The 7,500-nt window shown below is 31.8% G+C and overlaps 1 protein-coding gene across 1 annotated transcript in view; it reads left to right on the top strand.

Annotated features, from left to right (window-relative positions):
* LOC109768865 (chaperone protein dnaJ C76, chloroplastic) overlaps window positions 1–7,500 on the top strand; it is a 147,497-nt gene that overhangs the window by 94,905 nt on the left and 45,092 nt on the right. The window lies entirely within an intron of this gene.

Raw genomic sequence — 7,500 nt, 5'->3', positions numbered from 1 at the left:
ATTCTATATGTCTATTCTATCTATGATATTTTTATATATATAGAATATGATATCTAATATGACATCCGATTTGTCAAAGGGATTGGATTGGTGACTTACCCATTCAGTGCATCTTCCAAAAACGGGTAATTAGCACTTATAAGTTCATAACCCTAGCGCCCATTCCCATTTTGGGCGGAACAGATCTACTAATTCTTTTATTCCAGTTAGTAAGAGGGATCTTGAACTAAGAAATAGACCTAGCAGCTAAAAGAGGGTATCCTGAGCAATTGCAAGAATGGGGTTCATTGATATTCCTGGTATAGTAGATGCTATCACACATACAATCATACTCAATTCGATGGAATTGTTTGATCTTAAAGGGGATCTTCTATAATTTCGCACATAAGGGGTTATTTCTTGGTTTCGTCCAGTCATTAATAACTTGATTATTTTTAGATAATAGTAGATAGAAAGAACGCTCGTAAGGAGTCCTATTGAAACCAAGAAATATAGGCCTGCTTGCCATCCACACCAGAATAGATAGAGTTTTCCGAAGAAACCTGCTAGTGGAGGAAGGCCTCCTAGGGATAAGAGACATAGGGCTAAAGAGAGAGCCAAAAAAGGATCTTTCGTGTATAATCCTGCATAATCTCGAATGTTATCAGTTCCGGTACGTAGACCAAATAATACAATGCAAGCAAAAGTTCCTAGATTCATGGAGATATAGAACAGCATATAAGTTATCATGCTTGCATATCCATCATTTGAGTCTCCAACAATTATTCCAATAATTACATATCCGATTTGCCCTATGGACGAATATGCAAGCATACGTTTCATGCTTGTTTGAGTAATAGCAAGGAGATTCCCCAAAATCATGCTAAGAATAGCTAGGATTTCCAGAAGAAATCCTATCGAAGCTATAAGTGCAGAATTCGTACCCTTCCAATTTGTATTTGTTCTACTATGTAAATAAATTGCGAATATGGTCCAAGTAATAAATGCCCAAGTTTCCTTAGGATCCCAATTCCAATAGGATCCCCAGGCCTCATTAGCCCATACTGCTCCACAAAGAATACCTACGGTTAAAAGGGTAAATCCTAGGCTAATGACACGATAACTCCAAGAATCCAAATGCTCCGTTAATTGATATTTGTAATAATTTGGAAATGAAGGGACAGAGGTTCTTTTTAAAGCACTTCTTTTTGCATAAAAATATTTAATATCACTAAAGAAAAATGTTTTATTTAAAACATTTTTTTTCTTTTTAGAAAAGAAATGGAAATTATTTCGAAATCTAATGATTAGAATAGCGGCAGATAATAAGGATCCGCACAAAAGAGTTGCATAGCTTAATAACATCATACTGACATGCATCATTAACCACTGAGATTGTAGAGCAGGTACTAGTATCGTGGATTGATGCATTTCAGTTAAAAGACCCGATGTGGCAAAGCCTTGCGTTAAAATAGTACTTGGCGTAGTTATTGTGCTTAAATCATTTTTAGAGTACTGTATTTTAGGAATGGTATGAAGAATATACAGGGCCCATGAAAGGAAGATCAATGACTCATATAAATTACTTAATGGAAAATGTCCCGAGGAAGCCCAACGAGAAACTAAGAATCCTGTTATAGAGAAAAAAGTAACTATCATTCCTTTTTCTGACGAATCACGTAATCCTCCAAGTTCACGAACTAATAAGGTTATAAAATGAATCGTAATCACACTTGAAATCGTTGAGAAAGAGATATGAGTTAGTATATGTTCTAAAGTTGCAAATAGCATAAGGGGAAGGTCCCATTACAAAATTGTAAATTTCGAATTGATTTCTAATCTATTGTATTCTTTTTCAAGAATGCCGCCACTCGGATTCGAACTGAGATGCTTGAGCACTGCTTCCTAAGAGCAGCGTGTCTACCAATTTCACCATGGTGGCTAACTTCAAATAATAGGTAACTTAAAAGAATAATAGCTATTATCTTGGGAATCGTCGATATTGGGAAAGTCCATAAAATTTAGGAACATTAGAGTTTTCATTAAAATAGACTTCGTTTGGTAGTATCGTTTCCATTTTTTTACAATAAACTCTTGCTTTGCCCAATAGAAACACAAACACTGCTTGAAAGAGTTGGAATTTCTTTTTTCTAACTTGCAATTGTAGAACTAATTTTTTCTAATTAATTTCTCGTTTACATTTTGAAAATTCTTTCAATACAATGAAAAAAATCCAAAAGGGTTTCTATTTAATGATGAAATTAAAATGGATAAATGGAAAAGGCTTTTTGGATTTTTTAAAAATTTCTAGAATGAAAGTCTTTATGCTCTTATTAATAAGATTTACTAACCTTATGATTTTGGAGAAGATAGGTGGAAGTTGTAAGTCCTATTGTAAGAATACTCCACTTTTCATAATTTTCATAATAGAATCCTCATATTCTATTATGAAAATTATGAAAAGTTCATTGATAGGAAAAGAATACTTAGCACACAGTATACCAAACAAAACTTTTTTTTCTTGTATATATAAGATAAGAGGGGTTTTTTGTTCTAAGAATATTGTACCGAGTAATTCGACACATAAAAGTACATTCAAAGAAGAATCAAAATTATTAAATAATTGGAATTCTTTTTTGATAAGTCAATTCATATTATTCCAAAATCTTATTATTTGTTTGTTGCCCAGAAAAACCCTTTGGTTTTGGATGCTCATTACCGCTCGAAAATGATCTTGATTTTACTAAAGAATAAGATTGTACTATGGAAAAATAAGTCTTTTTCTTCCAAATATTTTTACGAATACGCTTTTTTGACATTGAAGTACGTTTTTTTGGAACTGCCATTCAAAAAGGAAATTACTTTTTTCTAGTTGTATGTGAAAGACATCTATTGCTGCAAATCAATCCTTCTTTCTTCTTTTTATTAGTATTTATACTTAGATACTGAAAGATACTTAAATTTTGAATTATTTTTTACTTCATTTTGTCTAATGCGGATAAGACAACAAGAATTTTTTAAATTTTTTTCTTTATATATTTTATACTTGTTTTTTAATAATATAGAATATATAGAAAGGTTTCTCATTTAAATCTATTTATATCTATTTATATATCAAGTATACTCCATATATAGATATATGGTATGGAAGCCTATCCCCCATATAAGATAAGACGGGGGGATAAAAAGAAGGGAAAATGAAAATAGTTAATTAAGTTCAGAATGGTATTCCATAAAGGAAAGGAATTCCAATCAAAACAAAAAATACTGAGTCTCTTAAACAAGACATTCTAAAACTTAGGTAATTTATAGTCATTAGGATTTTAGTTCTATATGAAGTAAGGACTATTCGATAATTTCTTATAAACATAGGTTTTCATTGGAATTCACTCAATCAGTTAATTATGGAACAAGAGAGCTGTTTCATCTTTGTTTTAAAGAAATATAAAAATGAATTATGAATAGAAAGTAAAATGATTCCACTTTTTTTTATAAATATCTTTATTTAGTTAATAAAATAACTAGGTAACGAAGTTATTTTATTAACTTTTTTAATTTAACCAACTAAACCCATTCTTCATTTTTAATTATTTCAATGAGATAAATTTTGGAAAAATTAAGAATTTCAGTATTTTTTCTTATTCTTTTTATTTATTCTTTCAGAAAGAGATAAGAATTGGTTTGGTGAATCGGAAACAATTTTATAGAAAAATTGAAGTAAAAATTGAAGTAAAAATTGCAATTTCTTTTCTTATGGAACATACATATCAATATGCATGGGTAATCCCTCTTCTCCCACTTCCAGTTATTATGTCAATGGGATTTGGCCTTATTCTTATTCCTACAGCAACAAAAAATCTTCGTCGCATATGGGCTTTTCCTAGTGTTTTACTCTTAAGTATAGCTATGGTATTCTCAGTTCAACTGTCTATTCAACAAATAAATGGAAGTTCGATCTATCAATATCTATGGTCTTGGACCGTCAATAATGATTTTTCTTTAGAATTTGGATACTTGATTGACTAATTCTTTTATCTATTATGTTAATGCTAATTACTACTGTAGGAATCCTGGTTCTTATTTATAGTGATGGTTATATGTCTCACGATGAAGGATATTTGAGATTTTTTGTTTATATAAGTTTTTTCAATACTTCCATGTTGGGATTGGTTACTAGCTCCAATTTGATACAAATTTTTTTTTTTGGGAACTCGTGGGAATGTGTTCTTATTTATTGATAGGCTTTTGGTTTACACGACCAATCGCAGCGAGTGCTTGTCAAAAAGCTTTTGTAACTAATCGTGTAGGGGATTTTGGTCTATTATTAGGAATTTTAGGTTTTTTTTGGATAACAGGTAGTTTAGAGTTTAGGGATTTGTTCAAAATAGCTAATAACTGGATTCCTAATAATGGAATTAACTCTTTACTTACTACTTTGTGTGCTTTTTTATTATTCCTTGGTGCAGTTGCGAAATCCGCACAATTCCCTCTTCACGTATGGTTACCCGATGCTATGGAAGGGCCCACTCCTATTTCGGCTCTTATACACGCAGCAACTATGGTTGCTGCGGGAATTTTTCTTCTAGCTCGACTTCTTCCTCTTTTCATATCTTTACCTTTGATAATGAGTTTTATTTCTTTAGTAGGTAGAATAACACTATTCTTAGGAGCTACTTTAGCTCTTGCTCAGAGAGATATTAAAAGAAGCTTAGCCTATTCTACAATGTCTCAATTGGGTTATATGATGTTAGCTCTAGGTATAGGTTCTTATCAAGCTGCTTTATTCCATTTGATCACTCATGCTTATTCAAAAGCTTTATTGTTCTTGGGATCCGGATCCGTTATTCATTCAATGGAACCTCTTGTTGGATATTCACCAGATAAAAGTCAAAATATGGTTCTTATGGGCGGTTTAAGAAAATACATTCCAATCACAAGAACTACTTTTTTATGGGGTACACTTTCTCTTTGTGGTATTCCACCTCTTGCTTGCTTCTGGTCCAAAGATGAAATCCTTAGTAATAGTTGGTTGTATTCGCCCTTTTTTGGAATAATAGCCTCCTTTACTGCAGGATTAACTGCCTTTTATATGTTTCGGATATATTTACTTACATTTGATGGGTATTTGCGTGTTCATTTTCAAAATTACAGTAGCACTAAAGAGAGTTCCTTGTATTCAATATCCTTATGGGGAAAAAGGATACCCAAAGGAGTGAATAGGGATTTCGTTTTATCAACAACGAAGAGTGGAGTTTCTTTTTTTTCACAAAATATACCAAAAATTCAAGGTAATACAAGAAATAGGATAGGATCCTTTACTACGTCTTTTGGGGCTAAAAACACTTTTGCCTATCCGCATGAAACGGGAAATACTATGTTATTTCCTCTTCTTATATTACTACTTTTCACTTTGTTCATTGGATTCATAGGAATCTCTTTTGATAATGGAGGAATTGGTAATGGAATAGCAGAGTTAACCATATTATCAAAGTGGTTAACTCCCTCAATAAACTTTACCCAGGAAAGTTCTAATTCTTTTGTAAATTCATATGAATTTATTACTAATGCAATTTCTTCTGTAAGTCTAGCTATCTTTGGTTTATTCATAGCATATATCTTCTATGGATCCGCTTATTCTTTTTTTCAGAATTTGGATTTAATAAACTCTTTTTACAAAGGAAATCCTCAAAAAGAATTTTTAGATCAAGTAAAAAAAAATATATACAGTTGGTCATATAATCGTGGTTATATAGATATTTTCTATACTAGGGTCTTTACCCTCGGTATAAGAGGGTTAACCGAACTCACGGAGTTTTTTGATAAGGGTGTTATTGATGGAATTACCAATGGAGTGGGTCTTGCTAGTTTTTGTATAGGAGAGGAAATTAAATATTTAGGGGGAGGTCGAATCTCGTCTTATTTATTCTTTTTTTTATGTTATGTATCTGTGTTTTTATTCTTTTTTCTTTCTTAAGTTAAGGAATTTACAACTCCCTTTCTACAATCTCTCTATATCCTTGTTACATAAGGTAAGTATTGTATAATAGTTCGGTTTTCCGCGATTTTTTCCATTCCTCTGTGTAAATAGCCTAATATGGGTTCACAATCAATAACATCCTCACCATCGAGAGTAACGATCAGTCGAAGAACACCATGCATTGATGGGTGTTGAGGGCCCATATTGACTATCATGAGATCTTTTCTTGTAAGCGGTAGACTCATATCCTTTCTTCCTTAATTCATTATTCCATGAAAATGGATTATTCCATGAATTCCTCAAAGCGAGGCTCATCAAAATGAAAAATCTAAGACTACTATAAGACTACTAAAAAAATAATAAAACAAGAAAAAAATTTGAACGATTAAATTACTGCTCCCGAATATTCAACTGACCGATTAATTTCTTATAACGTACTCTATTTTTCTTTGCCAAATAAGCCAGCAAACGTCGACGTTTTCCCAAAAGTCTTCGTAGACCTCTTTCCGATGAAAAATCTTTTTTGTGTAATTCCAAATGTGAAGCAAGTCTCCGTATCTTATTGGTGAAACTGAATACTTGAAATTCAACAGAACCCCTGTTTTCTTCTTTTTCTTCTTTAACCATAAATCCAAATTTTTTTCTACCTCCTTTCTTTTTCATGTATTTTTCTGATCAGGAAAAATACAAAATTATGTCAGTTATTTTGAAGTTATTCTAATCTTGTACACACACAAATTTGCAATTATTCATCTACTACTGGAATTTGGATTTATTTTATCGATGCAAATTGGATTTGGATAGAAGGGTACATTCTTTCTAATATTTTAGATAGAAGAAATGTTTCTTCTATCTAAAATATTAGAAAGAATTTTGCTGATTTATTTATTGCTATATGCAATTTATGGAATTGATACACCATTTAATTGATATCATTTAGCAAAATGAAACACAGCATATGCATCCATCTTTTGGCTCGAGAATTTCACGGGATAGAGATATGGTATAAGAAATAGACTATTAAGTAACTCTAAATGAATTGTGGATACATCTGTATCCTTAACATACTGAAACGATTGTCATTATTCGTATCAAACCAATAGCGATTCATACAAGCTAAATCTTCTAATCAATGGTGGGCCAATAATGCATTTTTTTGCATATGTATTAAGACGCTTGGCCTGATTTCGAAATTGTCCAGAGTTTTATATGTTGTTTTCATTGCAAAATGATGGGTCTCCTTCCATAACTTTCCAATTACGAGTACGAGAATTGAAAGACATGAAAATTCTCAATTCTCTACGGCGTCTAGTAGATAGAAACAAGAAAATCAGAAGAATCTTTCTCTCTATTCACTATCATTCCGCGTCTTCGACTTCTATTAGTTTCTTTTCTTCTTTAATGCAATAGCTATAGTTTGATATAAGAATCCATTTCTCAAAGTAATGGAAACCATTCTCTTATAGGAAATGGTTCGAAAATCGCTATTCCACCTTTTAGGTATCGTGAAAAGTGATACCTGTGAAGATCGTGCATTTCAGTCA

Source organism: Aegilops tauschii, chromosome 2 (genome assembly GCF_002575655.3).
Source record: "Aegilops tauschii subsp. strangulata cultivar AL8/78 chromosome 2, Aet v6.0, whole genome shotgun sequence".
Classification (NCBI taxonomy): domain Eukaryota; kingdom Viridiplantae; phylum Streptophyta; class Magnoliopsida; order Poales; family Poaceae; genus Aegilops; species Aegilops tauschii.
This window is presented reverse-complemented; position numbering and strand designations above follow the sequence as displayed.